At 41.3% G+C, this 18,386-nt stretch overlaps 1 long non-coding RNA gene across 1 annotated transcript in view; it reads right to left on the bottom strand.

The window, feature by feature from the left end:
- Positions 1–799: 799 nt before the first annotated feature.
- The window catches only part of LOC128351172 (uncharacterized), a 52,289-nt gene continuing 34,702 nt past the window's right edge, over positions 800–18,386 (bottom strand). Inside the window, exons 3-4 of the long non-coding RNA XR_008319623.1 lie at positions 2,994–3,082; positions 800–883 (exon numbers count right to left, since the gene is read on the bottom strand). This is a non-coding gene — a long non-coding RNA (uncharacterized LOC128351172). The remainder of the gene's footprint in view (positions 884–2,993; positions 3,083–18,386) is intronic.

Raw genomic sequence — 18,386 nt, 5'->3', positions numbered from 1 at the left:
ATGCATGTTACATTTTATTTGTACAATATTGTTCAATGCTGGTTAGTCACTCTGAATCACTCAGTGATATAACCCAGCAGCCACATTTTTTTAAAAGGTAAAATATAATGAAGCTGCCAGTTTCTGCATAGCATCCATGACCTTTCCTTATTATCAATTGCACAGGAAATGCAAGCATTTCTGTTTTTGTTTTAAAGTGGAAATACAGATATCATAGAGAAGAGTACCCACATACATGATCTCCTTTAATTCTTTTATTGGTAAGTCTTTTCCGTACATTTTCCAACATTGAGGCAAGAGAAAGACTCACACTGACTTCAAAGCCTGTTGGCTCAGGTCCCAAATGGAAGAGGAGGTGCAATTCTGTTCCTCCATCTGCGGTGGCACCTGCGGAACATGCTATCCTTTAGATCCAGAAGGAATTTGGGCTTAGAGCCAAGCTCTCTTGTTGTTGTCATGACTATGCCTTCCTGACTCGAGGGGTGTGTCTTTAGAAAAAGCACCTTATCAGTCTGAAGTAGCAGCTGGCATAAGCCCAATGAAACGTGCCAAGTCTGAGAAACTAGGCTGGGGGGGTTTCCCACTGGCTTGAATTAGGATTGCAGTTAACAGAAATAAATAGATCTTTAAAACCTTTTCCTTTAATGCTCATCCTCTAGTCACCAAAGAATATTATAGAAAATAGAGAGAAGAGCCAGGGTGTGATTTGGAAGCAGTCTTGGCAGGTCCAGAGGGATGCCTGTAGTTACAGCCTCCTTCATCAATAGCGTAAGAGAAAAACAGTAGCTGTAGTCATCTCATCATCATCGTCGCTGGCGTCAGTGTAGTGTCAGTTTTTTGTGACATAAGGATGTGTGAGAGAAAATGAGGCACTTGTGTGGAACTAAGGAAGCAAGCAGCATAATGACTAGCAGATAAGTACTGAGCAAGTGAAGCAAATGACCTTCTAGTGAATTCTAGCCACAGAACCGATCTAGATAAATGTTTAAAGGATGCTATTTATGCAGTATTTTATTTAGATAAAGCATCTGTGTATCTTTCCCACTGTCATGCACTTTTCATACCAAATACTAATGTTTACAGAATTTGTATTTGCTAGACAAGTTGTGAAATATAGCACCAATGGCAGATGACTGATATTGTACCAACAACATAGATGCAGTAAAGAATATCCTACGTTTGCAGTTGGAGTTGAGTCATGCTTGCTACTATAGGGTCTAATTAGTTGCAAGTGTTTGTGTATTTGAATATGCAGCCAACCTCCTATCAAAAATTACAGCTAGAGCTTATGCACAGGGTATTTAAAATAACTCCTTCTTCATTATGCTAACTTGGCAACGATGCACCTTTTAACCTGGTGATTCTCTTTATTTAGCAGGGGGAGAGTAACTGGCCCTATCCACCCCCAGCACAGTACCTCCAGTGACTGTTGCTGGTGTCTATCTAATGTTTCTTTTTATATTGTGAGCCCTTTGGGGACAGGGAGCCATCTTATTTATTTATTATTTTTCTGTGTAAACCACCCTGAGACATTTTTGGAAGGGTGGTATAGAAATCGCATTAACAACAACAACAACAATGAACCCCACCACCTACTGAGATCATCTGGGAATGCCACCAGCATCTGCAGATGCCACCAGCTTGTCTGGTGGCTACTTAGGGACGGGCCATCTCCATTGCTGCCATCTCCATGTCCGAGGCTTTGGAATGTGCTTCCTGCTGAAAGAAGAACCTCCCCATCTCTGACAGTTTTTTTTAAGGCTGTTAACACACATTGAGGTCATTCACAGAATCAAAAACTGTGTTCAGCCTGTGTTTGGGAGCTGTGTACACTCCCAATTTTTGGTTGTGTGGAAGCAAGGTTAGAGGAAAACCTGGGGAGAAGTGATTGTGTGGAAGAAAGGTATTATTATTATGCTATTTCCACACAGTCAGCCAGATGTTATTGACTGGATTTGGTACTTTAATTATTGGGCTCTTTCCAAGGGTCTAGGATAACTAAAGAAAAATTAAACATATCGTCATTGTATTTGTGCTGTCCGGAGTAGTGTGGCCTTCTGTAGTTGATGCGTTGTAATTTTATTGATGCCCAAGGTATCGAGATGGTGTTCAAGTTCTTTTGGTACTGTACCAAGGGCATCAACAACGATTAGCACTACTATTGCTTTCTTTTTCCAGAGCCACTCAGTTTCAATCTGAAGATCTTTGTATTTAGTTATTTTCGCCAATTATTTATTTATTTATTGCATTTATATACTTCCCTATACAAAAAGTCCCTGGGCGGTTCACAATACGAGGAAAAGCCAGGTTTTCACTTATTGACTATTTCACTTATTGTCATTATTAATGCTGTTTACTCCTTTTCCCACTATGTTGAACTTTAGACTGCATATTCTTCAGAACAGGGATCTGTTTTCTTGTATTTTGTAAAGTTCTATGCACATTGGTGTAGTAGTACCACCAGCAGCAGCAGTAGTAGTGGAATAAATGATACTAATAATAATTAATAATTATAATAAATGTTCAGCCTCACTAACTAAATTTTTCCACCACCAATTAACATTGGCCCCAACTGATTAATGAGCTAAAGCTTTAGTTCATTAATCTACTAAGAAAACCAATTAAAGCTTTCAGTCCTACTGAGAACTCTAGTATATATTATGCCTCTCACCTGCTTATAGGAACATGCATATTGACTGTTAATATAACTTTTCAGTTAGCAAATTTTGACTTTCATTAAATGTTGAATGTTTATATTATGAAATATAAAAGCTTTTAAAAGCTGGCACTGAGTGAACTAAAGAAAGGCTGGCTACTGAGTTGCCGAATATCTGAATCTGATGTTCTTGTAGTACCTTGAGAAATTAATAAAGGTACAAGATGTAGAACGCATGATACATCATTGCAGTTAGGCTGTTTAGAATGAGGATGTAGAAACAACTCCTTCAGTAAACAAACAAACAAACAAACAAACAAATAAATAAATAAGCTACCTGATCAAATAAGTTAAGAAAGTGTTCTTAGGACAGAAAATGGGCCTTCATCAACAATTTATCAAGGCTTCCGCATCAGTGGCCAGTGCCTAGAGTGGGAAGCAGAGTTACAATTCCATGTGCTATGCAAATCACGACATAAATAATTTAACGTCCATAATATTGAACTCATTCCTCTTTGGAGAGAAGTTTCTGAGCCAACACCTTGTGAGAAACACTAATACAGAGTTAAGTGGGAAGAAAGGGGGTGTGATAAGAATAATCCTAACTTGCTTTAGAATATTTTATTTGGCTTTTATATCCCACTCTTCCTCCGACAAGCCCAGAGGGGTGTACATGGTTATGTTTATTCTCACAACAACCCTGTGAGGTAGGTTAGATTGAGAGAGAAGTTACTGGCCCAGGGTTACCCAGTGAGTTTCATGGCTGAATGGTTTCTATATATCCTATAGACCAGGGGTTCTCAACGTTGGGTCTTCAGATGTTATTGGACTTCAACTCCCATAATCCCCAGCCCCATGGCCTTTGGTTCAGGATTATGGGAGTTGGAAGTCCAATGGCATCTGTGGACACAATGCTGAGAATCCCTGCTATAGACTATTCTAGGCTGTGCATAGAAGAAAGCAAAATAAATAAATAAATAAATCCCAGTGATTGATTAAACCAATAAATGATATGAGGCTTTGGACTTGGATCAGGAAGATCTAGACTTGAAAGCTAGATTTGCCCACTGGCAGCATCCTCACCCTACATCGGGGGCAGTGGCTGGGACTGGCACTGCTGGGCAACTTCTGAGGACCTATGGCTGAATCCTGAGACCACCTCTGCTTCATCGTTTCTTGTGTGGGTGGCAGAGCACTGTCTTGGATGGAAGAGGGTCCACAAAGTGCAGTTTGCAGACAGACTCCTGCAAATTGGAGCTGGGCCTCTTTCTGTTTGTCAGAAGGATGGATCAGAGCCCACAAGCATTCAAATGTACACACAGAGACTCTGTAGATGTGATGTAGAAATGAAGGGTTCCTTCACTTTGCAGATTTCCTGATTATACATACAGAACCTTTGTGTATACCTTTGTATGTTAACAGGCTGTGTTTTGACCTTTAAGTGTAAAGTGCGGGCATCAAGACCAGATGATGCAACCTACTTCTCACCCACACACATTCATATTATTCATAAATATGGATGCATGGAGAAGTGTTATTTCTCAGCCCGACTTACCTCATAGAGCACTTGTGAGGATCAACTGGCATGACCCATGTATACACTGCCCTAAGTTCCTTGCAATAAAAGTAGGGGATACAAATGTGAATCACAGAATAATTATCAAACCTGCATTGTTAACAACAATGTTCCATATCATTTAAGGTGAGACCACATTGGCTGTGATGAACATACTGCTTAAACCAAATGATCATGTATTTAGGAGTATTGTTACCTTGATTGCAACCAAAGGGAAACATTTAAGTGGCAGTGCAGTCATGTGAGTGTTTTGTAGATGACACTGTTGACTGGTAGAAGAAAGGCCCAATTCGTAAGTCAGGCAGCTGTTGGTTCTTTGCTCCTTTGCATAAGTCCGTGGAGTGCTTCATGTCGCACTCTTTAATATAATACACTTCATTTTTCTACTGTAAAGTCTCCTTCCTTTTGTGTGGTTTTGGACTATTTTTTAAAGTGGCTTTATTGTTTATCTTCATGTTTTAATCAAAATTAAAAGATTCCTTTGAGACTTTTTAGCAGAAAAATGCTCTTAAAATATTGTAAACAAAGAAACAAACAAACCCACAAGTGCAGTGTTTGTGTTAAAAAATATTTGGCAAAAGATGCAGAATTTGCTTTCACATTGGTTCCATGATTTGAGATATCTACTGTATTTGATCTTTGACCAGCTTGTAAGAAAACATATGTGAGGAAATTTTTTCATTCGATACATTGTCCAATGTTGTTACTGCTTCTTTTGTCAGTATCTTATGATTCCATTGTGAAAAATCTCTACATTAAACAACTTGACATTTTTAGACTTATCACTAGACAGCACAGGGAGATGAAGTGTAAGTTCTTCTCAAACCAATAGGCTTCCTTGAAATATGTACCTGTTGCATACAGATATGTATTCTCTTTCCCCTTGTGTTTAGTCTGAGTAACAAAATGCCATGTCTTAATAATTCCTTAATGTAGTGTAGTTTTTCAAGTCTTCTCAAAAGCCCGTAATCTCCAGATTGTCCTCCAATTTTTATAGAAATGCTCTCCAACTTTCATAGAAAGTATTGTACTTTGGTTGTACCAGTTTATGTGATACAGAATTGGGTTTAAACAAAGAACTTTGGGCCAATTCAGACAAAAAGTCTTTTCCAAGTCCATCCTTTCTTGACACAATTTGACATTCACTGGAACAACCCAAGGCAAGTAATATGCTATTAAGTTACTTCTTTTCCCAACAGAAAGGAGAAAGAAAAATGCAAACTATCCAAAAGAAATTTGGCTAGAAGGCTGTCAAAGATTCATTCATAGTGGGTATTGCTTGCTATCATGGCGAGAGCTAGGAGATAGCATCCTCTGCTACCCGCCTTGTGCAGATGACATTACCCTAGCCCCTAGCCTAGTGATATAACTGGTCTTCACCATTCAAAGTCCACACACCTAAAAGGTGTGTGGAGGGAGCCCTGTTAGCATTAGTCTGTGAACCAACAAGCTTTGGAGAGTCAATGAAGCCATCCTACTTCAGGTTGCAACACATCAGCAAGCCATGAATGGTCAGCAACTTCAAGGATATCCCAGATTGGCTGCATTTCCAGGAAGGTTCTTTGGAGTGATAAGTCAAAAGTGATAACCAAATGAATATTAATTAATGATGGAATTCTGTTGAAAAAGGAAAAGGATGTTTATGGGCAAAGGTGCATCCTCACATTGCTGAATCCTCAGCTTTCATCTAAGCGATGCCAAAATTATAATACTAGAATTATTTTATCATGAAGTGGAACAACAGGTATTGAAGCAAGGTTTCCACATCAGAGTTTTTGGTGAGTCAGTGTCGGCACAAAGTAAGCTCGCATTGTGATTAGCACTAAGCTCACTGAAAATTGCTAGGTGAGTGAATGACTGAGTAACAGCAGTAATGTGGGAAAGCAACAAGATGATAATAATGATGATAATGATGATGATAATAATAATAATAATAATAATAATGATGATGATGATGATGATGATGTAGCATTTGCATAGCACGTCAGACTGTTCAAAGCAGACTGCTCAAATCAGAATGCTCAAAGCAGATACATTATTGCAGTCATACTTACATCCAGCTTGTAAAGTATGTTAATATAAGTATCTTCTTTTTTTATTTGAGGAAACTGAAGCAGAGAGATAATGGCTTGTCTAAGGCTACCTAATGAGTTCATTTTTTTGAGTAAGATTTGAAATGGGGACTTCTTTATTCAGAGCTACACCTTCCAGCTCCCTCTGACACATAGAAGAAATTACTCTGGGCCAGTTCAGATGAACAATGCCCCCTAAACATGAATACATCAGGACCGTAGAGAGAATGTGCTCATCGCTAAGGACATACCAACACAACCTTGGCATGTCCTTTAATACAATGTTCCAAATCACCCCCTACATGTGCTCCTAAATGCTTTTTAAAGAGGGATTTGTAGCACAGAAGTGGGCCAATTCCAATGAACACTCCTCACACATAATTAAAGAATGTGCTATGTTTTCATCAGCATGTCCTTTAATGATGTTGGAGTTAACACAATTTTGCTGCAGCCCCAACATGATCATGTGGAGGGGCCGTTGTTCATCTGAATCGGCCCTCTGTTCATCTTGACTCTGATTGCGTGTCAATTTGAAGATTATTATGTAGGAGAAGAAAGGCAGTTCAACTCCCATTAGCAGAGCAAAGCCAATTTGGTGAGAAAGCAAAGCAAGAGGTCTTGAGACAGTTCTTTAGTACTGAAGAACTACAAGGATTATTTAGAAGTTACAAAAGGATAGGAAATCTGAGCTTAAGGCTGAAAGATGAGAGAAATTAAAACAAACAGCCATCTCTGGAGAGACAAAATGGAGACTAATACTGGAAGAGCAAAGGGGGAGGAGTCCCGCACTTTTATCCATGACCCCCTATGGATCATGTGGTCATGGATAAAAGTGACCCCATGGATAAAAGTCTCTCTCTCTCTCTCTCTCTCTCTCTCTCTCTCTCTCTCTCTCTCTCTCTCTCTCTCTCACACACACACACACACACACACACACACACACACACACACACGTCACTATGAGACATTACAGCTGAGAGCTGATGCTGCCAGGGTCTAGCTCCAAACATATTATGCCTAAAGTAACAAGAAGGGTCAATGTTTAAGTATATGGTGAAGACATACAACTAGGGGTCTACAAAATTTGGCTGGCCTTCTTTGGCAATTACATATGGTCACCACTTATCTCAATTCCATCTTCAATCACCTGTCACATAGTAAGGAGAGAGAAGCTGGGCCCATTTATTAATTACATAATAGACTTTGGAGACACTCAAAAGGAATTGGCATTTTGCTGTTTTTGAGTGTCTTGATGCCAGTTTAGATAATACTGGCCTTGCACCAATGTGATTAGGGATGAGGGTGCACTTCATGAGCCCCTGGTGGTGCAGTGGTAAAACTGCCGCCCTGTAACCAGAAGGTTACAAGTTCGATCCTGACCAGGGGCTCAAGGTTGACTCAGCCTTCCATCCTTCCGAGGTCGGTAAAATGAGTACCCAGAATGTTGGGGGCAATATGCTAAATCATTGTAAACCGCTTAGAGAGCTTCAGCTATAGAGCGGTATATAAATGTAAGTGTTATTGCTATTGCTATTGCTAAGTGTAATACTTTAATCAGATGTGGAGGGGTGATTTGGAAAAGGAACTCCACATAATTAGGCCAGAGAAGGGAGCAGACATGTGCACTCATAACCCTAATCATGTGGTGGGGGGGGGGGCAGGGACATTTGGAAAGTATTGTTCAACTCATGGACCTTATCTATATATGCAGCAAAAAGAAGTGATGGGCTCCTAAGATGGAAGGGTGGATTTAACTATAATTCAGACTTCAGGTGTGTAACAAAATGTGGGTAGTGGAGAATTTTCCTCTCCTCTCTCTCTACTCAGCCAGCAGCCAGGCAAAGGATTAACTGACTGGCCAGATTCAACTAGTTTTGCAGCATGAGGGAGACTTTAATGCTGAGTCATCCCTTTCCTGTGCTCTAAGAGAGTTCTGAGAAGCAGAATAGCTGGTTTAAAAACCTGTAACTTTCCAAACCCAGAAAAGTTAAGAAAAGATTCTGGCAAACCCAGACACCCTGATAGTTTAAAACACTACCACCACATCACTGCTTAGAAAGTCTTTCCCAACGGGATTTGGGTGACTAGCAATCCCTGTTTCACTTTGCTTCCCCTTACTAGTAGGCACGAATAAAAACTTTCCCTCCTGTGCTTCTTCCTGCACGTGGAGTTAATTGTTAATTTGGCCAAGCTCTCCTTGAGATGTGTTCTGCACCAGAGAAACCCCCACCTTCTCCTGCTCAGTTAATAATCAACCCTCTGAAATTTGTAAAAAATAAAGAACAGAGAGAGAAAAAAAGACTTTTTATTAAAACTACTACAGATTAGTTCCGTCTGAGGCTTTTAGCTTTTTAGATACACTTTAACATGTTTAACTTGGTTACAAGAATGCTTCAATACGCCTTGCTGGTTCGAAGGTGGCCCACTTTGAAATCTTAGTTGCAAAGAACAGATATTTTGGAAAATGCAAAGCACATACACAAAGAAATATAAATTCCTGATGCACAGTCTGACTAAACAAACTTTCCCCTGTGCTGGGTTCCTGAAGCCATAAGCCCTGGCTTTTTCCCTTGAACTCACCAAACACCAGATGAGAATCAAGCCTCCTGCGATCTCTCACCCTGAGAAATTATCCTGAAGCCTCCGCCATGCTAGTCCGTACTCTCTGCTGACTTCCCCCTTACCCCAGCAACAGCTCTCCTCCCCCCCGCCCTGGTGGATTGATTGGTCGAGTGCTGTAGGTCACCAGCCCGTCAGTCAAGACAAGGGCTCATTTCCTGTTAACCCTTTAGAGGGAGGGGAGACTATTCACTACAAGGTAGAAGAGCACATCCTTAAATTTTCCTCTAAATTAAAAGGAGAAAAGGACACTTCTTGCAAGTGGAATATTAGAGAAGTAGGAAGAAGACTGAGATAACACTCCTTCCCCTCCTCTACTATTTGTTTTCCTTTATACTTATGAGGATTTGTTTTTATACGAGGTAACATTAAAGAAAGACATCTCCATCTACATTTTGGAGTAGCACAGTCATGAATATATACAAAACCAGACCAATGGTCCAGTATTGCCCATGCTGAATGGCAACAGCTCTCCAAGGCTTCTCCAGGGGTTTCTCCAGTCCTACCTGGAGATACTAGGGACTGAACATGGCTAATGCTGCATGAAAATTAATCAATTTTTATATTAAATGATTAGTCTTCTATATCTCAAGAGTCCATCACCTGTTGTGTGAAGAGTAAGATTGCCTTCCACAAGGAATGGATAGGTAAAGCTTTTCAAGACGTGGAGTTAAGCATGATCACCTGCTAATGTCTGAAGATCAAGCTACAATTGAAGCACTGCAAAATAGTCCAGTTAAATAGTTGGCAATCCTAGCTACAGCAAGAGAAGCAGCTGTTAGGGTTGGCTGAGATGCCCTGCCATTGTACAAAGGTTTGTTCAGTTTGACTGTCAAGGTCCATTCCAGATTTATGATTATGTTATTTCAACAGAGCTGGATCAGATAACTCCCAGTCAAAAATATTATAAATTCACACACACATACATGCACACATACCTTAAATGATGTATATCATCCATCCATTTCAACTAGTCATTAAAATATTGGATCATTATTGATTCCCCTGTGCAGAATAGAATTTGCACATTAAAGGCATATGTATTTGATTTACTCCCCATAAGTCAAAAGTAGATATCCAATTGCTGAACCTGTTTGAGCAGTACAAGTGAGTGGGAAAATGTTTTGATCTTCAACATTACGTGTGTATTTCGCACCCCTCACCCATCACCAACGCAAATCCAGAGTTCTAATCTAGTCAACACATTCCTTCAATTTCTTTCAACTGTGTTCACTCTGACTCTGAGTGGCAAGCATATAGCTGAAGTTCAGGCAGTAAGTGACAAAAGGAACTGAAGTGTTTGCAACAGATTCATGGAGTTTGTATAGAAGAGCGGTCCTGCTAAAGGTAATTTGTATGTTTTAACTGTTGTATTTTTGAAATTCTTTGTACAATAATGCAATGTCTGACCTGGCAATGGTTTGACTTGTTAAAATCAAACTCACAAAGAAGCCATAATAATTGTCTAACCCTCCACCTCACAAAAACAAACAGAAAACAGCTGAAACAAAAAATGCCCACATAGAATTTTCATATTTGTATTGCTTTTATTAACATAACATTATGATGTGGCAAATCTTCAGATGTCATCTTCTGGCTCTAATGTGTTTAGTGTGTCTGTGTTTATTACTTTTCTTGACAGGATTAAACTATCTGAGGAACAGACTCCCCATTTAGCCATTATTTAAAAGGGTGGGGCTATCCAATAAACTAGCATTTCCCCTGTTTGCTGTATTCATATATATAATAGGGGTGTGCACAAATCGGATTTTGCTATTTGCTTTGACCTTGAATCAAATAGCAAAATCTTGAATCAAATCGACAAATTGATGATACAGTTCGTGAATAGACGTATCGATTCAATTCAGGTCTACCCATTCAACCTCCAGAAAAACAGTGCAATTTTAGGACTGTTTTTCTTAGGAGAGCTGGTCTGCCAATTGGGTTGAGTGGGTAGACCAGTCCTCCCATAAAAGTAATTGGTAGATCAGATTAGGGATCTGCAAATCGATTCAAATTCAAATTGATTTGACTCAAATCTGTCTGGTTCAAGTGATTCAAAATTGAATCAAATCTTCCCAACTCAAATCACATCTATTCAACCTGTATGTGGGAGGGAGAAGAGAGCCTCCTTTCAGCCTTTTTTTTTAATTGTAAGAAAGAGGTGTTGGGGCACCGGGAAGCCCACAGTGGCAACCCTACCCACTACAAGTGGCAACCCTACCCGCTATCCCCTGCGACCAGCCACATGCTGCTTCTAAAAACAGGAGGTGAAAATGTGCCTTTGAACCACTCCTGTTAGCAGTAACTGCTGAGCTTTCAGCAGTGGGGAGGCAGCAACCCAATCTGTCATCCCTCCCTGTGGCCCACTGACCGGCCTGCACACTGTGCTAAACCTTCAAATGGCCTCTGCGCACACATGGGAGACCATTTAAAGTGATAGCCCGGTGTTCTTATAGCTAGAGAAGAAGGAGGCTGAAACCTAGAGAGGTGTGGAGGCTGGAACCGGGATGCCCACTGGCCCGTGGTGTGGGAGGAGCACCGGTGGGGCCAAGACGGGCTACCAAAGAGGCACACCCACCGCTGTTGGGGAGCCGCCCCCATCACAGTTGTGACAGCTAGAAAGGTGCCTTCTCGCCCACTCCCAACCCATTTTGAGATAGGGAAGCCCCCCACCCACTTCACTTTGCTTTTAAAGGGGAATCCTTATTGGATTCCCCTTTACAAGCAGGGCAATCAAACTGAGTCGAACCAGTTCAACCTGTTTCAACCTGGTTTGACAGCTCAAACCGAACTACCATGGGTTCTATAGAACCAGCACACGGATTGGACAGCTTGGTTCAAGATTGGTTCAAACTTGAACCAAACTGCCCATTCCAGTTCTCTGCATACCCCTAATCTAAGGAAGGAGTGTGGGGTCGGGGAGAGCACTAGATTTATGCTGTGTGTGGCACACAGTCAGTGCTAGCATTGTAGTGAATACACACAGCAGCTAAAAAATAAATAAATCAGAGCAGGCTTTATTTCAGGGGCAGAGCCTGTTAGAAAGGGCAAACAAAATGGCTGCTCAAATAATCAAATAGATTCTATTCAAATCAGGGTTGATTCGATTCAACCCCTAAAATCACCATTGGGTCCAATGGTGATTTGATTCAAGACTGAATTGGTCAAATTGACCCAATTCGAATCAATACACCATCAAATCTATATGCACATTCCTAATATATAATGACTGAATAGAGCTAAAGAGCAGAATGAGTTGTGAATTTTAATTGAGTGTACAAGGCAGTGCCTGAATTACAGGACAGCTCAAGGTTTTTCTTCTCCTGGTCAGCTGACAATCCTTGTGAGAACTATATTTCTATGATGCAGTTCCATGCAATTGGGTCAAGCCACGTGGCCAGGGGTATAGCTATAACTGAGTGAATGGGTTCAAAGAACCCAGGGCCCTCAGTTCCATCCCTCCTGAGGGCCCCCTAGCTCCATCCTTCCCTATTTTCTTCATTATTTTTCTCACTACAAGGGGCCTCCAGAGAGAGGTCCCCCTCTCCCCTAGCTACACCCCTGCTCTTGGCCAGGACTGATTGTGAAGATCTTTCTCACCCAATCAAGACAACCTTCAGAAAGCCCAGTTAACCAGAAGTGAACCCTGTCTTGACTGATAGTCTGGTGAACTCCAGGGCTCAGCCAATCAGCACACCAGCTGGGTGGGACCTAGAGAACCATTGGCAGGAAGAAGAGAGGTTTTTTTGTTAGAAGCAGCTGTCTGGAGGTGCAGAGCAGGACATGTGTGGGCACACACTCTCTTAATAGGGCACACACTCTCTTAATAAATCCACAAGGGCACACACTCTCTTAATAAATCCAAGCAAAAGCTGGAATGCATGGGATTAGAGCTTTTACTAGCAGCAAAGTGGAAGCAAGTGTACGTAGAACAAGTCAATGGAAATTATCACATTTGAATGGTCAGTCCATAAACCATAGTCGAATGCCAAGTCCAATATGGGTCAATGCCAGGAGAGGGGTCGGTTGCCAGTTCTGTAGTCCAGGGGATTCCATAAAGAGTCACAAGTCGATATCCAGGCACAGGGTCACGATCCCAAGAGCAAACAGGAGCAAGGTACTCAAGAGCAGGGAGCTGGAACTGCACACCAAAGCAATCAGTTGAAAGAGAAAGAGTGTCTGAATTTATACCCCTTCAAGGCTAAATGCCAGATGAAGCCAATTTAGGCCTCGCCTGCCTTTGGGGCTACTGATTCAAATGCCTCCCCAGTCAGGCTGCTTCTTCTCTGCACAAAATGCTGCTCCTTTCTGTGGTGACACAGACACTCCATGTAGCTCACTGTTCTGCTGCTTGGTTCTGGCTCCTCCCCATCTGAAGAAGGCAACAGCTCCCTGGCAGCCTCCTGCTGTTCTACAATAGGTAAGCTCTCCATCTGTGGGGCTTCCTCCTCAGAGTACTGCAGAAGGGCCATATCAGGGGATTGATATGACTTTTTCTCACCACTTGCCAAGGATTTATAGATGACCAATATCCTTACTTGCAAGAATCTCTAGTATGAGAAGATGGTCAGCACTTTGGTCATTACCAAATCGGAAGGCTACAGGAATTGATGGAATAGCTACAGAAAGATGGCAAGCAACAGAAGAAGAATCAGTCAAGGCTCTAACCAAACTATGCCAGCAAATTAGGAGAACACCACAGTGGCCAGCAGCTTGGAAGAGGTCAGTCTACATACCCATACCAAAGAAAAGAGACTTAACAGATTGTGCAAATCATCGCACAATATCCTTAATTTCATATGCTAGCAAAATAATGTTCAGGATCATCCAGTGTAGATTAGAGCCCTATGTGGAAAGGGAAATGTCAGATGTTCAAGCTGGTTTCAGAAAAGGCTGAGGAACAAGAGACATCATGGCTAATTCATACTGGATAATTGAGAAAGCCAAAGAATACCAAAAAGAAATCAATATGTGCTTTATTGACTACAGAAAAGCCTTTGATTGTGTTGATCATGTCAAGTTGTGGAATATCCTTAGGAAAATGGGTGTCCCAGAACATCTCATTCTCATGAGAAACCTGTACATAGGACAGAAAGCCACAGTCCAGACAAAACATGGTAAAACAGACCGGTTCCAGATCGGCAAAGGAGTAAGAAAAGGCTGTATAGTTTCTCTATATTTCTTCAATTTACTGTATATGCTGAACATATACTGAGAGAAGTGGATTGGAAGAAGATGAGTGTGGCTTTGAAGCTGGAGGAAGAAACATCAATAACACCACTCTGATAGCTGAGAATGCGGATGACCTACAAGCTCTAGTAATGAAAGTCAAGGAGCACAGTGAACAAATGGGATTATGACTAAATATCAAGAAGACTAAACTAATGACAACGGGTACAGCAACCAGCTTCAGAACTGATAATGAAGATACTGAAGTGGTGGATAGCTTCGGCCTTTTAGGATCAACCATCAACTGTAAAGGATCCAGCAGTCAAGAAATACGCTGCAGGCGAGCACTTGGTAGGGTTGCAATGAAGGCCTTGGAATGGATATTTAGATGCTGTGACGTGCCTATACCTACATAGATTTGGACAATAGTTTTCCCTGTGACACTCTATGGATGCGAAAGCTGGACTTTGAAGAAGCAAGAGAGAAAAAGCATTTACACTCTTGAACTTTGGTGCTGGAGAAGACTTTTGAGGATAGCATGGACAGCCAGGAAAACAAACAAATGGATCATAGAACAAATCAATCTAGAATTTTCACTTGAGGCACAAATGACCAGGCTCAAACTATCATACTTTGGACACATTATGGAAAAACCCAGCTCCCTTGAGAAGTCCATAATGCTGGGAAAAGTTGAAGGAAAGAGAAAAAGAGGATGACCAGCAGCAAGGTGGATGGACTCAATTACGACAGCAATGAATGTACCATTGCAAGACCTTAGAGGCCAAGTTGAAGACAGATCATCCTTGAGAGGATCTACCTATGTGGTCACTAAGAGTCAACACCAATTTGATGGCACTTAATCAATCAATCAATCAGCCAATCAATCAGCCAATCAATATCCCATAGTAATGTGCACACTGATAAAAAGGCTTGCATTCTAAGTCAGTATTTTTCTCCTTCTGTCTGTAAAGTCTTTCTGGTGCAGCAATGCAACTTAAACATACAAACGCTATAATGTCAATATATAGCTAAAAAGATATGTCAAAAATGACCCAAGCAGTCAATGTATTACTGTTAAACCTCTGCCCTTGACATGGTATTTACAATCAAACTTTGTTATACAAAGCAGTTTCTCTTCCTTTGGTATCTTTTTTTAAATCTTTCTGTTTACAAATTTCCTGTCTGTTGCTCTTTATTGCATGTAAAATATTGGATTCATTTGTGTATGTAGGCTATAAACAATCCGTGTGTGTTTGTACTATTTGAAAAAAAGTATTTTGGATGATTGCATGAGAGTATAATGCAGCCAAATCTATGATCTTAGTCTTTCAAGCAAAGTGAAGCCATGTACTTCTAAATAAATTGAACCATTACTAAATACTTGCTCTTACATAATTTTCTCAAATGGCTTGGTTTACAGAAAATTACATTGCAAGGCAAATAAATTTAAAAGCAGCATTTTACTGTACCCAACTGGCCTTGTAAATATCTTCAAGAATAAAAGTGCATGAATGAACAAGATTGTAGATATCATGAAATAGGTTTAGTGTGGGATTGTAATCACTCTATACCTTTTTTAAAAAAAGTATATCATTTACCTGTTAAATATTTTGAATACAATATCAGAGGGTTAATCTTTTATTTTTTTTAATTTGTAGGGGGATAATATAGAGTTTATTCAATTGATCAAATCTCTTTGGGGCTTCATACAAATTAAAGGATACACCCTCTGCTCAACTGACTTTCAAAGAATATATTTACAATTCTAAGGGGAGAAGAGGCTGGAGGCTGTAAGCTGGACAGTCATTCCAATACATCTGCTTGAGGGATCATCAGGGAAAACTAGATTTAGCATGTAACTTTTGTTTCACAAAGTCTACATATGTTAGAGGTCTCCAAGGCACTTTATTTGACACAGAAGTATAGTAAGACTTTTAAAGATGGAAACTCCTCAAATACTTTTTGAAAATGCCTAAGGCTAATGAAATGTCTTGGACAATGACAAACAGCCCAAAAGTTGCACTGATGAAAATCTATAGCACAGCCTTAGTACAAATGTATATTGATGCAACTGTAAGCAGAATGTGGATGAAACTAAAAGTTGAAACCTGACCCAGTGTCTGATCTCTGGAGTACAAGTAAGTGGTCTCAGATAATTTAATGTCCAGAACAGATGGGATAAGCACATTGAGGAAGTACTATATATCAAGCAAGAGAAGGGTTTCCTTTGGTTGCTACCTTAAGTCTCCCTTTCTTCACTACTGTATTTCCCATGAGACCTCTTTTCAGGGTCGTAGCCAAAACAAGTGACAGGAGATGTTCTGAATTGCTAACTATATCACAGCATCTGACCTTGTACAGAATCACAAGCATCATACAAAAACCAACTCCAACATTCACTCCACCCTGACATTTCTTCAATGTTTGAAATCCATTACTTGACTTCTGATTTTCATATCCAGTTAAAGACCATGAGCCTAGTATTTCAATAACCCATTTGAATCAATAAATGAAATTCATCCTCACCTCGAGGTACCATTTCTTATGAATGCAAAACACACACAGCCTATACCAATGTTCTTCATTTCATGGCCAAGGAGACAGTGGTGGTTCCCATTGATCCTAAATGTCGCTTCCTAACTAATCATTTATTAGGCCTGTGAAAAACTTTAGCCAAGGCCAAATGCTCCACAAAGCTCCCATGACTCCTACAAAGCCTACGATACCCACTACACAATGCTGCATTTCCCCCAGTGCTGGTGAGGTTCTTTTAAGGGAAACGGAGCCCTCTTGAGCCTTAGAATCATGTTGGAAGGTGCACATGGAACAAGAGCTCTTTGGGGACAGAGCTGGGAAGGACTACATTCCCCAACTTCTAAGATGGCACTTGGGTTAGACAGGCTCTGTTTCTGTTAAAGCACACTCCCCCTAGCACTTCAGTGCTAGAGAAAGTACAGCACCCGCAGAGGTCAGCACAGTTGGAAATAGCTCTCACACTACAAGATCTTTGCCAGAGTGGTCCCCACTTTTAAAACAGTGAAGATCACTGGTCTGTATTAACCTTGCCCTCCTCCCCCAGAAGCAGGCCCATTTTCTACTTCCCTTGCAGCATCTGAAACTGTCATGCCCTAACCATCAGATAGTGAAGAGGAGGAGGAAGCTGGCAACCCTCCAACAGAGCAACAGGAGGAGAGTTCATCTGTTGGGCCGCAGGAAGAAACTGAGGCAGGCCAAGTTGAGGCTGCAGCTCCCAGGAGGCCATCAGAAGCTGCACAGGAGAAGGGGGTGCAGAGCCAAGCCCAGAGCCGGAGAGCGTGCAAACAATAACACCCAAACAACGGAGATATAAGCATAGCTGGCGATAGCTGAAAATACTCAGACGGAGCAAGCGGCTGCTTAACAAGCAAGATAAATGCTGAATCGTTGGCAGCTGATTGGAGGAGGAACCCAATTAGTCAAAGCACTATAAATCAAGGCCAGCAGGCAGTGTATGCAGCTGGAAGCAACAAGACTCTTTGAGCCTGATACAGCTGAGCCTTCAACTCAGAGACCGGGGAGGACTTCAAGGAGCTGTGTCTGACCTTGACAGTGACCTTGATTTGGACACCAGATGGACAGGCTCCTGACAGAAACATACCATCCCTCCTATTCATTGGTTTATAGCTATGATAATTTAGGATACGCTTGGCAATTAAGTTATGGTATTTCCTTTGCAGTAGGGCTGTGCAGAACTTTGGGGCCTTATTCGCATTCAGCTTGTTTCAGCTCAAACCAATCCAACCTCCAGTTGAAGCCCAAGTGAAACAAACTAGACCAAACCAGTTTGGACTCTGCCCCAACTTGAAGAAGTCGTTCCAGGTGGCAGCAGGCCGCGGAAGACAAACTGCTGTCCTATAGCTGGCAACAGCCCCAGGAAAGATTACAATTCCCAGAGTACCCACTTTATTCCTAAGACTCTGAGGGAATAAAAGAAAATTAGAATCAATAAAGTGCAGAAGATGTTGCCTGCTTCCTTGTTGCCCAAGAGCGAAAAACATTTGTTCATAAGTCTCCCTGCTGGGATCTGGCGCTGGGATCTGGCAGAGCTTTTTGTCCAGGAAGATCCCTGTCAGGTTGGGAGCGAAGGATTGACAAAGGGGCTGCATTCGCATGTAATGCAGAATGGTGGGTCCAATGCTCTCCCCGGGCCCCCGCTCTCCTGTATGAATTTGGACGTAATGGAGAGCTCCCTCTCTGTGTTCAGTGAGACTGCAGAGAGGAGGGGAAACTGACTGTGTGGACTTCCTTTTTC

The sequence above is a fragment of the Hemicordylus capensis genome, chromosome 3, assembly GCF_027244095.1.
Source record: "Hemicordylus capensis ecotype Gifberg chromosome 3, rHemCap1.1.pri, whole genome shotgun sequence".
In the NCBI taxonomy this organism is placed as follows: Eukaryota; Metazoa; Chordata; class Lepidosauria; order Squamata; family Cordylidae; genus Hemicordylus; species Hemicordylus capensis.
This window is presented reverse-complemented; position numbering and strand designations above follow the sequence as displayed.